Source organism: Cydia amplana, chromosome 16 (genome assembly GCF_948474715.1).
Source record: "Cydia amplana chromosome 16, ilCydAmpl1.1, whole genome shotgun sequence".
NCBI lineage: Eukaryota > Metazoa > Arthropoda > Insecta > Lepidoptera > Tortricidae > Cydia > Cydia amplana.
In genome coordinates, this window is record NC_086084.1 from 12340354 (window position 1) to 12353548 (window position 13195).

At 38.0% G+C, this 13195-nt stretch overlaps 1 protein-coding gene across 1 annotated transcript in view; it reads left to right on the top strand.

Moving 5' to 3' along the window:
- The first annotated feature begins 7967 nt into the window (after positions 1 to 7967).
- Positions 7968 to 13195, top strand: part of LOC134655074 (excitatory amino acid transporter 3) — a 39073-nt gene continuing 33845 nt past the window's right edge. The window contains exon 1 of the mRNA XM_063510537.1: positions 7968 to 8103. The gene's annotated coding sequence lies outside the window, so the exon portion shown is untranslated. The remainder of the gene's footprint in view (positions 8104 to 13195) is intronic.

Consider the following 13195-nt stretch of genomic DNA (forward strand, 5'->3'; position numbering starts at 1 on the left):
AAAGCATTATGTGCGATTGCCAAGTCATTATACGAGTATGTATTACAAAGAAAATATATCTTATTGATACGGTTTTAACATCCCCTGGCACTGATTAAAATAACCGACTTGGTTTCACATTAGCATTACATGTCAAAACTTTTTTGTAGTAGAAGCGTTGCGAGACTTGCACCTTTTTACATGTAATGTTTTTGATGGGATCTCATATCTTTTTGTAGACAGTCCTTCTTTCGGGTACTCATACCCATACTATGTATTAGATATGAGCGCCGCGCCGGCGCGCCGCCGCCGCCGACAAAATTTTCGCGCCGCCGCCGCCGACGCTGCGCTATCGGCGTGGCATCGGCGTGACCTTGGTAGTTACTACTACTTTCGGAATCAGATAATATATTTTTAATCGAGTTTAGATCATTAACGGCGCCACTTCGAATAGTTTATAGGCATTCAAAAGGTATTTTAGGCCCATATAATTAAAAAATATCGAAGGCAAATGCAAACTTATATATCTAGTAACCGCGCTACTAGTCTTGGGAAAACGAAATTATTTACAATATATGCTATAAGTGCTATAACATCAATATGCTTGTAATAAACATACTGATTTCCTTCCATTTTTTAACCGCCTTCAAAAAAAAAGGAGGTTCTCAGTTTGACCCGTATGTATGTATGTATGTATGTATGTATGTATGTATGTATGTATGTATATTTGTTCGCGATTATCTCGCGTTTGGCTGAACCGATTTTGATGCGGTTTTCAGAAAAGTGTTTCTTACATTCTGGAGAAGGTTTTAGTATACATAGATCTGAGCTGATGCTGAACCCTGGCTGTACCTAGTGGAACTCAGGTTTGGTGCAACATAGGCTCACGCTGTTTTGGTCATCCGACACGCCTTGATGAGCACTTGGGAGAGCAGTACCCAAGATAGGGCTGATGCTGAACCCTGGATGTACCTAGTGGAACTCGGGATGTACCTAGTGGAACTCAGGTTTGGTGCAACATAGGCCCACGCTGTTTTGGTCATCCGTCTCATCTTGATGAGCACTTGGGAGAGCAGTATCCAAGATAGAGCTGATGCTGATCCCTGGCTGTAGCTAGTGGAACTCAGGTTTGGTGCAACATAGGCCAACACTATTTTGGCTATCCGTCACATCTTGATGAGCACTTGGGAGAGCAGTACCCAAGATAGAGCTGATGCACCAAACCACCCTGGCTGGCAGGGTTCACCCTGGCTGTACCTAGTGGAACTCAAGTTTGGTGCAACATAGGCCCACGCTATTTTGGTCATCCGTCACATCTTGATGAGCACTTGGGAGAGCAGTACCCAAGATAGAACTGATGCACCAAACCACCCTGGCTGGCAGGGTTCACCCTGGCTGTACCTAGTGGAACTCAAGTTTGGTGCAACATAGGCCCACGCTATTTTGGTCATCTGTCACATCTTAATGAGCACTTGGGAGAGCAGTACCCAAGATAGAACTGATGCTGAACCCTGGCTGTACTTAGTGGAACTCAGGTTTGGTGCAACATAGGCCAACGCTATTTTGGCCATCCGTCACATCTTGATGAGCACTTGGGAGAGCAGTACCCAAGATGGAGCTGATGCTGAACCCTTGCTGTACTTAGTGGAACTCAGGTTTGGTGCAACATAGGCCCACGCTATTTTGGTAATCTGTCACATCTTGATGAGCACTTGGGAGAGCAGTACCCAAGATAGAGCTGATGCTAAACCCTTGCACCCTTGCACTTTGTTTTGGTTAACCGACTTGTCGTCGTTTGCCTATGTTGCAGAGGTCCACTAGGTGGGTCGATGAACTTTTTTCTAACTGCCTTTAAAAAAAGGACGTTCTCAGTTTGACCCGTATGTATGTACGTATTGTATGTGTGTATGTTTGTTCGTGATTATCTCGCGTTTGGCTGAACCGATTTGGATGCGGTTTTCAGAAAAGTGTTTGTTACATTCTGGAGAAGGTTTTAGTGTACAGTACATGGATGGTTTGAAAAACCAATTGGACCCGGTAGGTGGCCATGCTATCGGTATTCGGTATACCTACCAACAAATTTATGTTGCTAAAACCGATTTAGATAAAATAGTGGGAGTGGGAGTCGGACTCGGACTGGGACTGGGAATGGGAGTGGGAGTGGGAGCAATATACATACAAATCGTTTAGCACCAAAACGTCATATTATGTGTGTCGCGAATGTCGCGATTATCATCGAGTTAGGCCATCACCAACATTAGTAGACTAAATAAAGAGCCTAACAAACTAGTATTTTAGCTCAAAACCTAAAATAAATGAAGTACCTACCTATCACTAAAAAGTAAAAAATAAAATAAAATAAATAAAAAATAATTAAAAAATTAAAAATAAACAAAAATAAAACCAAAATAAAATAACTTAATATAATATCTTTTTTAAAAAAAGGGAACCGCCTTCAAAAAACCAACCCACTGAAAAGTACAAAATAATTTTTATATGGCACCCCTTTACGTGTCCAGTCCCTATCCCACGGCGTAAAGCAATTAATACCTAATAATAAGAAAATTAATAATCATCCGGGTAATTACTTAGTTTTTGAAGGCGGTGCCAAACCAACAAAAACAGTCTTTACTACCAATCAGAAAAACAATACGAGTACGTAGTACTTAACCTACAAGAACTAAATTAATGAGTAAACTAAATTAATGAGTAAACTAAGTATGTATTTATAATGCAAGTAAGTGCAGCGTTCTTCGTTGTATAAAATATCGGTTCTCAAAAATTTTGGTTTGGCACCGACTTCAAAAACTAAGTACTTACCCGGATGATTATTAATTTTCTTATTATTAGGTATTAATTGCTTTACGCCGTGGGATAGGGACTGGACACGTAAAGGGGTGCCATATAAAAATTATTTTGTACGTTTCAGTGGGTTGGTTTTTTGAAGGTGGTTCCCTTTTTTTAAAAAAGATATTATATTAAGTTATTTTATTTTGGTTTTATTTTTGTTTATTTTTAATTTTTTAATTATTTTTTATTTATTTTATTTTACTGTGGAACGTTCCAAATTACAATTTATAGATTGTATATATAAACTAGACATATGTCAATCACAATGAAAAAATCAACTCTGGCTAACGTGAGACTCGAACCCACATCTTTGGATTACCGATCCCAATGCATAACTAATTTTGCCAGCTAACCATCCGTCATTTACCGCGAATTTAACCATTGCAAGCATGGTTAAACGTCTTTAAAAGGTATTAAATGGGGTTAATTTTGAGATATTAAGCATTTCCACGTCCAAATGTCCGTCCGTTGGCTTCGCACGGAAGGGCGTCGAAATCGGGTCTCAATTAAACTTGGCCACTGTTCAAATTTCAAGCTTTGCTCTCTCGGAGCTCAATCTTTGGCCTTGCATGGCTCGCATGGAATTAAGCTGCTATCTGAACCTGCAAGTTTTTGGCCCTGTTTGGAGCTCAACTTTCGGCCTGTTTTAAAACGCTTGAGCATTGGTCCTTATCCGATCTTAGCTCCATTGTAGCTCGGCCTTTGGCGTCACACGAATGCGCCCGCAGAAAAGCTCCAGATCTTTAACACTATGGCTTCAGTCTTTATCGGCCTGCGCCCTCGCTCTGCTCTCTTGCAGCTCGGCCTCGCACAGAAGCGCGCCGCAATCGGCGCTCCAGGCGTTCGGCCGTCAGCCAAGCTTACACTTGGCGTTCGATTCTTAGCTGTATGCTTACCTGCAGCTCATCCTCTGGCCTCGCATTGGGAGGCGTCGAAATCAAGTCTTCGGTGTTACATGGAGCTCGGCGTTGGGCCTCACTTTTTAACATAAATCGGTTTTGTTGAATCGATATTGGTTAATGACGGAGCTCGATTTTCTTTGGACTGCTTGTCGACAGTCGACGTTTCCCTGATACAGTCAATCCACAATTTTTAACTTAGCACAAAAGATCGCTAAGATCTTCCGACCAGAGCCTCGTCAAGATTAAGACCGCCTCCGCATCCACAGTTTATACGATATCAATTTTTTTTTTACCATTATTCAATAAATAATCCTTGAAAATAAAAAATGCATTTATTTCATGACTTTCTTACAGCAAAAACATGTTTTTTCGGTAAAATGTTGGTTTGAATTCTATTTTCATTAATCGAAGGTGTTTCAAGGCCACGCCGCCGATTCGCCGCCGCCGCCGACCAATTTTGACCGGCGCGCCGCCGCCGGCTATATGCCTATCGGCGCTCATATCTACTATGTATACACATATCATAACTAAACACATCTTTATTCATACTCACATCGTACATACATCGGACGGCGGAGGCGGACCCCGGGTCCTCGCGCCCCGCGCGGGGGCACAGCTGGGATTGACGCTAGGATGATGATGATGACATCGTACATAAAATGTCATTCAATAGAACTTGCTAACTATGTAAACAAACCGCCATACTAATATTGACACTAAATGTCAATTAACTAGTAAATTTTGTTTACATAGTTAGCAAGTTCTATTGAATGACACTTTACATCGTAGTGTACCTTTACTTTACCTACTATTTGTAGGAACTACAACAGTAACTTTGTAATAGCATATATTTATATGGAATTACAAACTTACTTATGCAGTTCATAGATATTTAAAACGTGACTGATATTGCAATATTTTTAGGTTTTCGATGGCTTGATAAGCTGAAAACTACTTATAATAGTTGTTAACCAAGGGGTGAAATGATGCCTTTCACCCGAGTTAAACACTCTACTTTTCATTTCGGATACGAGGAAAGTAAAATGCATGTGATTCTAAAAAACATGTCTGAGTCACAGAATAAGTAATAGTACTACCGTAACTGAGTATAAGTTTTTATACTGTTTCTCGTGTAAATTGTACTTGGAAAGTTAAGTGATCTAGTGCAGAAACTTATCACTTTCTGCAGACATTTTAGAACAACATTGACCCTCTTTCAGAGCATGAGAAATGAAAAATATTAATTGCACGCGAATTCGACATTTTGGGAAGCGGATGGCGCTATATTAGCTCGACATTGGACAGATTAGGCATTTAGGTGATGTCGGATGTGGCTCGTTGTGTGACTTGTGTAAGGTCGCCCTAATTAGTGCTAATTATTATTAATGTGCGATCTGATCAACGCTGTTAAAGCGAGGACGGGTGACATTTCATACATACACCTAGATGTAAAAAGCAGATACCCCTGCCATAAAATAGTAGATTGTTAACCAAGGGATGAAATGATGCCTTTTACCCGAGTTAAACACTCTACTTTTCATTTCGAATACGAGGAAAATAAAATGCATGCGTTTTTTTTAAACATGAGAAAGTAGAAAATTTTATAGTAAATCTTGAGGGTACTTTCAATTAACAATTTAGGCAAAAGTATCGTTATTTATGGAATGGGGAGTTAAATATCAGGATGGAAATTGTATAACAAATCTGTTTAAATCCAAATTTCAATTGCTTATCGTTAACAATTTCATATAGTCGTACTTGGAACGTAAAATGCTCTAGTGCAGAAACGTATCATTTTATGCACACCTTGTAGAACAACAATGACCCTCTTTCAGAGCATGAGAAATGAAAATAGTTATTTTCGATACAAGTGCGAAAAAGAGGAAATTCGAAACGAGTGGCGATAAATTAAAACACGACCGAAGGGAGTGTTTTAAATCGACACGAGTAGTACAACAAAAGTAGCCCCATATGTACTGTAAATAGTTATTTGTACAACAAGAGATCAAAGTTTGATATTTCTTCGAGTGCTTATTTTGAGTCCCGTGCAAGAGAAAGATTCTATACTAGATTCACGAGCGTAGCGAGTGAATCTAATTTAGAATCTTGAGCGTAGTAAGGGACTCAAAAGCGCACGAGATGTAAATAACTTTGATCTCGTGTAGTTCACAAAACTTTTCACCTCAGCAGTGAGAACATATTAAAGAACCCGAAAAATGTATTCCTTCTTCAGCACTTACCTCTATTCACTCATGTTTACCAACAATTAAGTTTTCACCTCAGCAGCTCGAACCCTACTTTGCTACTTAAAAACAGTGAGCAAAATCGCATTTTGCTCACTGAGTGAGCAAAATCGCATTTTGCTCACTGAGTGAGCAAAATCGCATTTTGCTCATTTTGTCTCACTCAGTGAACAAAATACGATTTTGCTCACTGTTTTTAAGTAGCAAAGTACCCTTGTTCGAGCTGCTGAGGTGAAAAATTATTTACAGTACATATGGCCCTATTTTTCCGCACTAGTGCGTAAAATAGTACTTTTCGTGTGTATGTCAAAAGTTTAAAGGGCCATATGTACTGTAAAACGTTGTACGATACACGTGCGAATAGGCAATTCGCAACTCGTGTCGATTTAAAACACTCCCTTCGGTCGTGTTTTAATTTATCGCCACTCGTTTCGAATTTCCTCTTTTCCGCACTTGTATCGTAAATAACTAGTTTGATATTGCTTTGAAAAATTAGTTATTTAACGAATATAAAAAGAACTGTAAGTATTAAGATAAAATTGGCACTAAATTGTAAGTTCGAATCTGCCTCCAAGGCTACGAAGGCAGGTGTCGTAGGCGTCTACGCGGCGTAGCCTGCGTAGCGCGCTACGAAGGAACTACGCGATATAATTTAACATCTTTATAATTTTTCTTCATAACAATAATGTATTATTGTTGTTATGAAGAAAAATCCAACGATACCTTAGTAAGAGTCACATGGAGCTAGCCGCCGCCTTACAATCGACATAGGTATCTAATATGAGATTTGAATGAACATTCAAGTAACATACCTACTGCCGTATTCGAACTTCAAGATATTCACAAGAGACGACACGTACGAGATCCATTCTAGATACGTTATAGTTTCGATTTCAACTAGTTCTCTTTTGCAGCGCAATTCGGGCAACCAATGTCACTTTTACGATAGATCGTGTTAGATATCTATTAGATGTGAATTAGATCTCTAAGTAATATCTTGTGGAAATCGTTCAAGAGTATCTCCAGAATCGCGGAAATGTCAAATTTGACAGGTTAGATCTTAAACATAACATTATCGTATCTTGGCGATGTCTAAAAGATATCTAATAGATGTCTATTACAAAATCCGAATCGGGACCCTACTCGTAATTATATTGTCTGGTACATATTAAGTCAGTGGTCTGGTACTAAGGTTATACAAAGAAAATAGAGCGAGTAGAAGTTTTGTATGTAGAAGTTAACTGTTTCATGCAATTTAAGAATGTCGTCGTAAAATGAGAGCGTTACTTAGATATTTTTATTTTATGGGGCGGGTTTTAGGCTACGGGCTCGTGTGAATCGTAAAAACTGACCAAGCATCATTTTAAACAACCGTCACTCTAAGTGCATTATAAATGCGTTTTTATCTATGCGTGGAATAAAAGCTCTAAGCTTACCTAACTTATTTCTATGTACTGAGATGAAAAGCCCTACGTGGTAACTGCATTTTCCTTAGCAAATATCTATAGACACGTAAAGTACGGTTGTACTAACTCTTAGGGCCCGATTCGGATTTTGCAATAGACATCTGTTAGATATCTTTTAGACATCGCCAAGATACGATAACGATATGTTTAAGATCTAACCTGTCAAATTTGACATTTCCGCGATTCTGGAGATACTCTTGAACGATTTCCACAAGATATTACTTAGAGATCTAATTCACATCTAATAGATATCTAACACGATCTATAGTAAAAGTGACATTGGTTGCCCGAATTGCGCTTCAAAAGAGCACTAGTTGAAATCTAAACTATAACGTATCTAGAATGGATCTAGTACGTGTCGTCTCTTGTGAATATCTTGAAGTTCGAATACGGCAGTATGTATCGTAGCCCGTGTAGTACTCCCGTAGGACGCGAGGGCGGGTTTCATTCAGGACGTGCCGCCGGATGCCCGCAGATCAATCGCACCCCCCTCCCACCCCCCACACGGGTCCCTCAGGAGCCGAGGTCCTCCAGACCTCAGTCACTCGCCAGCCGCCGGGCTACACGCGCGCGCGCCGATACGCGAACCCGATCACACGTTTACAGTAATGCTGTGTTTCGTTTAGGTGATCGTGTCAATTTTTGGACTGAAGTTTTAATACGGTGAGTTTTTTTGTGGGTTTCAAATTGATTGTTTATGTTTGGAAACAAACACTTGTTGAGTTTCGTTGGTAAACAAAGGATTTTTTATACGGATGGGGCTATTAGATTCGCACAAAATTGTAGGTGCGATTTCGATATCGCTTGCGAATTGCGACGTTACATTCTGACTCTCTCTTGCACATACTGAATTAAAAAAGTTAAACTTATCGTGGTCATATGACTTTGGTGTGTGTCAAATTCAGAACCAGTTTTGCTTTGATTGGACTACTTAATCGTTGAAAATTAATCAACAAAAAAATATTGTTTTAAATGCGATGACTCTATTTATTATCTAGTTATTTTGGCGACCGGTCTGGCCTAGTGGGTAGTGACCCTGCCTGTGAAGCCGCGGTCCTGGGTTCGAATCCCAGTAAGGGCATTTATTTGTGTGATGAGCACAGATATTTGTTCCTGAGTCATAGTTGTTTTCTATGTATTTAAGTATTTGTATATTATATCTATCGTTGTCTGAGTACCCACAACACAAGCCTTCTTGAGCTTACCTTGGGGCTTAGTCAATTTGTGTAAAAATGTCCATTAATATTTATTTATTTATTTATTTATTTATTTATTAGACGGTGCCAGTGTCAAACTACTCTATATTGTGTAAACTTCGAGACAGTCCTGCAATAAACACACAGAAAAACGTATGTATAGTCTACTCAACAGGTACATTTATACCACACAATACTATAAAACAAGAAACAAGCTTATTCTCTGTGGTAAAATCCTATATGAAGGGATTGAGTTAATCCTGTGATACCTTAAACTATATAAAGGTTATCTGTTGTATACAATACGAAATAGTTCCTAAAACCCCATACGACATATAGAAGGTTACATTTTCATGGACTTTCCTTTTAGATTTATTGGCGTAGGTAAACTCGAAGTCTTTATACTCCTTGTATTATGAAAACTTATATTACATATTATAATTAAATTTTTTGTATAGTTTCAGTCATGCAACTAAGGATTTTTGTGTAATATGTCGCTTTATTTAGGCTAAATCAATTAACATTAAAACAAAACAAACACTCTAAAGTATATTATTTAACATTGAATTAAACTTCGATCAACCTACTTGTGACTAATTAGATTATTTTACGGTACGGTACAAGGCAAAATTAAATGTTCGGATGAAAGATTTTCACTTGGCTAGGCTTCCTTTTTTCGCCAAGATATAGACATGGGAATAAAAACGGAAATTAAAGATATAAAGCAATCTATAGTATTAATAGTATACCATTTTACAACAAAGATTTGCGATTAAGCGAGATATAATGCTTCAAAGTTTAAATGATAGTCCTTTTTCTTCACGAGTGCGTTTAAAGTAATAGACCATTTTCGTTCCATTCAATGGTGTTGAACGCCGTAAATTTCAAACGACAGATAGAGCTTCTCGCGCGGGAAAGAATAGTGTGGAGCTGCTTTGGATATTTCAATGTTAAACCTTGTAAATTACATCATAATAATAATAATTACAAATACATAATTAAGAAATAATAAATAACCAAACCATGTTATCAATTAATTAAAAATTAGGGTTGGCAAAATTACGACAACAACAATTTTGCAGATAAATAAACAGGGTGTTTGGTACATCGCTTACCAAATTAAAACGGCAGATTGGTTGAGTCATTTGCTATCTAGAAGAAAAAATGCATAGAAAAAAAATTGGCCATGGTTTTTTTTACTACTGCGCAAGTAAAAATTTGAAATATACGAAAAAGTGGAGTATAGCTGAAAAAAAAACGTCCTCAAGTTTTTTCTCTAGGCATGAGAAGATAGCAAATTATTCAACCTATCTGCCATTTTAATTTGGCAAACAATGTACAAAACATCTTAACCTAACCTATATGTAATATTAGTGCATTTTAAATTATGATCAGAGATCGGACAAATTTGCGACATTGCTCGCAATAATGTGGACAGGACTCCAAAATTGATTAAATAATTAATCATTTAATTAATTTTTTACCTGAGGTTTAATTTTGATTCCTAATCAATAAATAACACTAAATTTCTTATAATGTAAATTTATTTAAAAAAATAATAAGTATGTTTTCCAAATTTTCTGAAGGTACTAATTTTTTTTATATCATAAATATATTTAAGTGCTATTTATTGACTAGGGAACAAAATTAAATCTCAGGTAAAAAATTAATTAAAATAATTCTATGATTAATTATTTAATCAAATTTGGAGTCATGTCCACATTATTGCGAGCAATGACGCCAATCTGTCCGATCTCTGATTATGATTAACAAAAAACTGACATTAGCGTCCTTTTTAGGGTTCCGTACCTCAAAAGGAAAAAACGGAACCCTAATAGGATCACTCGTCTGTCTGTCCGTCCGTCTGTCACAGCCTATTTTGTCTGAAACTACTGGACCAATTAAGTTGAAATTTGGCACACATATGTAAGTTTGTGACCTAAAGATGGACGACACGTCCATATTTGTAACGTAAATAAAGGAATTTTAAATATGGAGGCCATTTTTGGGGGGTAAATGAGAAAATTAAAAATGAAAGTTTTTCAAACTATATCGTGTTACATATCAAATAAAAGAGCTCATTGTAAGAATCTCAAATATGTATTTTTTATAATTTTAGGATAAATAGTTTAGCAGTTATTCAAGAAAATAGGCAAAAAATGTCCATCCCCCCCTATCTCCAAAACTACGGGGCCTAAAATTTTGAAAAAAAAATACACAAAATAGCTCTTTACGTATAGATGACAGGAAACCCTATTAGAAATGTGCAGTCAAGTGTGAGTCGGACTTAATGTACGGAACCCTTGGAACGCGAGTCCGACTCGCAATTGGCCAGTTTTTTTATTCACATCTGCATAATCCGGTACCTTTAATTTACAAACCCGATCTACACATGACTAAATCTTACGGACATTAATCATGTCTGGCATTATCCTTATTAACCGCCTTCAAAAAAAAAGAAGGTTCTCAGTTTGACCTGTATGTATGTATGTATGTATGTATGTATGTATGTATGTATGTATGTATGTATATTTGTTCGCGATTATCTCGCGTTTGGCTGAACCGATTTTGATGCGGTTTTCAGAAAAGGGTTTGTTACATTCTGGAGAAGGGTTTAGTATAAATAGATCTGAGCTGATGCTGAACCCTGGCTGTACCTAGTGGAACTCAGGTTTGGTGCATCATAGACACACGCTGTTTTGGCCATCCGACACGCCTTGATGAACACTTGGGAGAGCAGTACCCAAGATAGAGCTGATGCTGAACCCTAGCTGTACCTAATGGGACTCAGGTTTGGTGCAACTTAGGCGCACTCTGTTTTGGTCACCCGACTCGTCTTGATGAGCACTTGGGAGAGCAGTACCCAAGATAGAGCTGATGCTGAACCCTAGCTGTACCTAATGGGACTCAGGTTTGGTGCAACTTAGGCGCACTCTGTTTTGGTCACCCGACTCGTCTTGATGAGCACTTGGGAGAGCAGTACCCAAGATAGAGCTGATGCTGAACCCTGGCTGTACCTAGTGGAACTCAGGTTTGGCGCAACATAGGCCCACGCTATTTTGGTCATCTGTCACATCTTGATGAGCACTTAGGAGAGCAGTACCCACGATAGAACTGATGCTGAACCCTGGCTGTACCTAGTGGAACTCAGGTTTGGTGCGACATAGGCCCACTTTGTTTTGGTTAGGCGAATTGTCGTCATGTGCCTATGTTGCAGAGTTCCACTAGGTGGGTCGATCAACTTTTTTCTAACCGCCTTTAAAAAAGGAGGTTCTTAGTTTGACTCGTATGTTTGTATGTATGTTTGTTCGTGATTATCTCGTGTTTGACTGAACCGATTTTGATGCGGTTTTCAGAAAAGTGTTTGTTACATTCTGGAGAAACTTTTAGTGTACAGTACATGGATGGTTTGAAGAACCAATTGGACCCGGTAGGTGGCGATGCTATCGGTATACCATCAAATTGAAGTTGCTGAAACCGATTTAGATAAAATAGTGGGAGTGGGAGTCGGAGTCGGACTCGGACTGGGAATGGGAGTGGGATTGGGTCTGGAAGTGGGAGTGGCAGTGAGAGTGGGAGCAATATTAATACAAATCGTTTAGCCGTCATATTATGTTTTGTCGCGATTATCATCGAGTTAGGCCATCAGTTCAGCAGCAGCCCAAAACTAAATAGAGATCCTAACAAACTAGTACTTTAGCCCAAAACCTAAAATAAATGATTCACCTATCACTAAAAAGTAAAAAATAAAATAAATTAACAAAAAAAGAATAAAAAACCTAAAAATAAACAAAAAGAAAACCAAAACAAAATAACTTAATATAATTTCTTTTTTAAAAAAAGGGAACCGCCTTCAAAAAACTAACTCACTGAAAAGCACAAAATAATTTTTATATGGCACCCCTATACATGTCCAGTCCCTATATCCCGTCGTAATGCAAATTTCTGCCAAAAAGTAATTAATACCTAATAATAAGAAAATTAATAATCATCCGGGTAATTACTTAGTTTTTGAAGGCGGTGCCAAACCAATCAGAAAAAAATACGAGTATGTAGTATAGTATAGTAAGTATGTCTTTATAATGCAAGTACGTGCAGCGTTCTTCGTTGTCTAAAATATCGGTTCTCTAAAATGTTGGTTTGGCCGACTTCAAAAACGAAGTAATTACCCGGATGATTATTAATTTTCTTATTATTAGGTATTAATTACTTTTTGGCAGAAATTTGCATTACGACGGGATATAGGGACTGGACATGTATAGGGGTGCCATATAAAAATTATTTTGTGCTTTTCAGTGAGTTAGTTTTTTGAAGGCGGTTCCCTTTTTTTAAAAAAGAAATTATATTAAGTTATTTTGTTTTGGTTTTCTTTTTTTAGAGAATTGAAGTCAACCTATTAGCCCCTCACGCAATAAGAGACCATAATTAACCTCCTAATCACTGGAGCGACAGTGACTGATATATAAAGCTTATCCATCTTACGATTGTATAAGCACGTCAATTTTCGGCACTGATCGGATAATAGCATCTTTAGAGGATTGCGACGCCGGGAATAATTT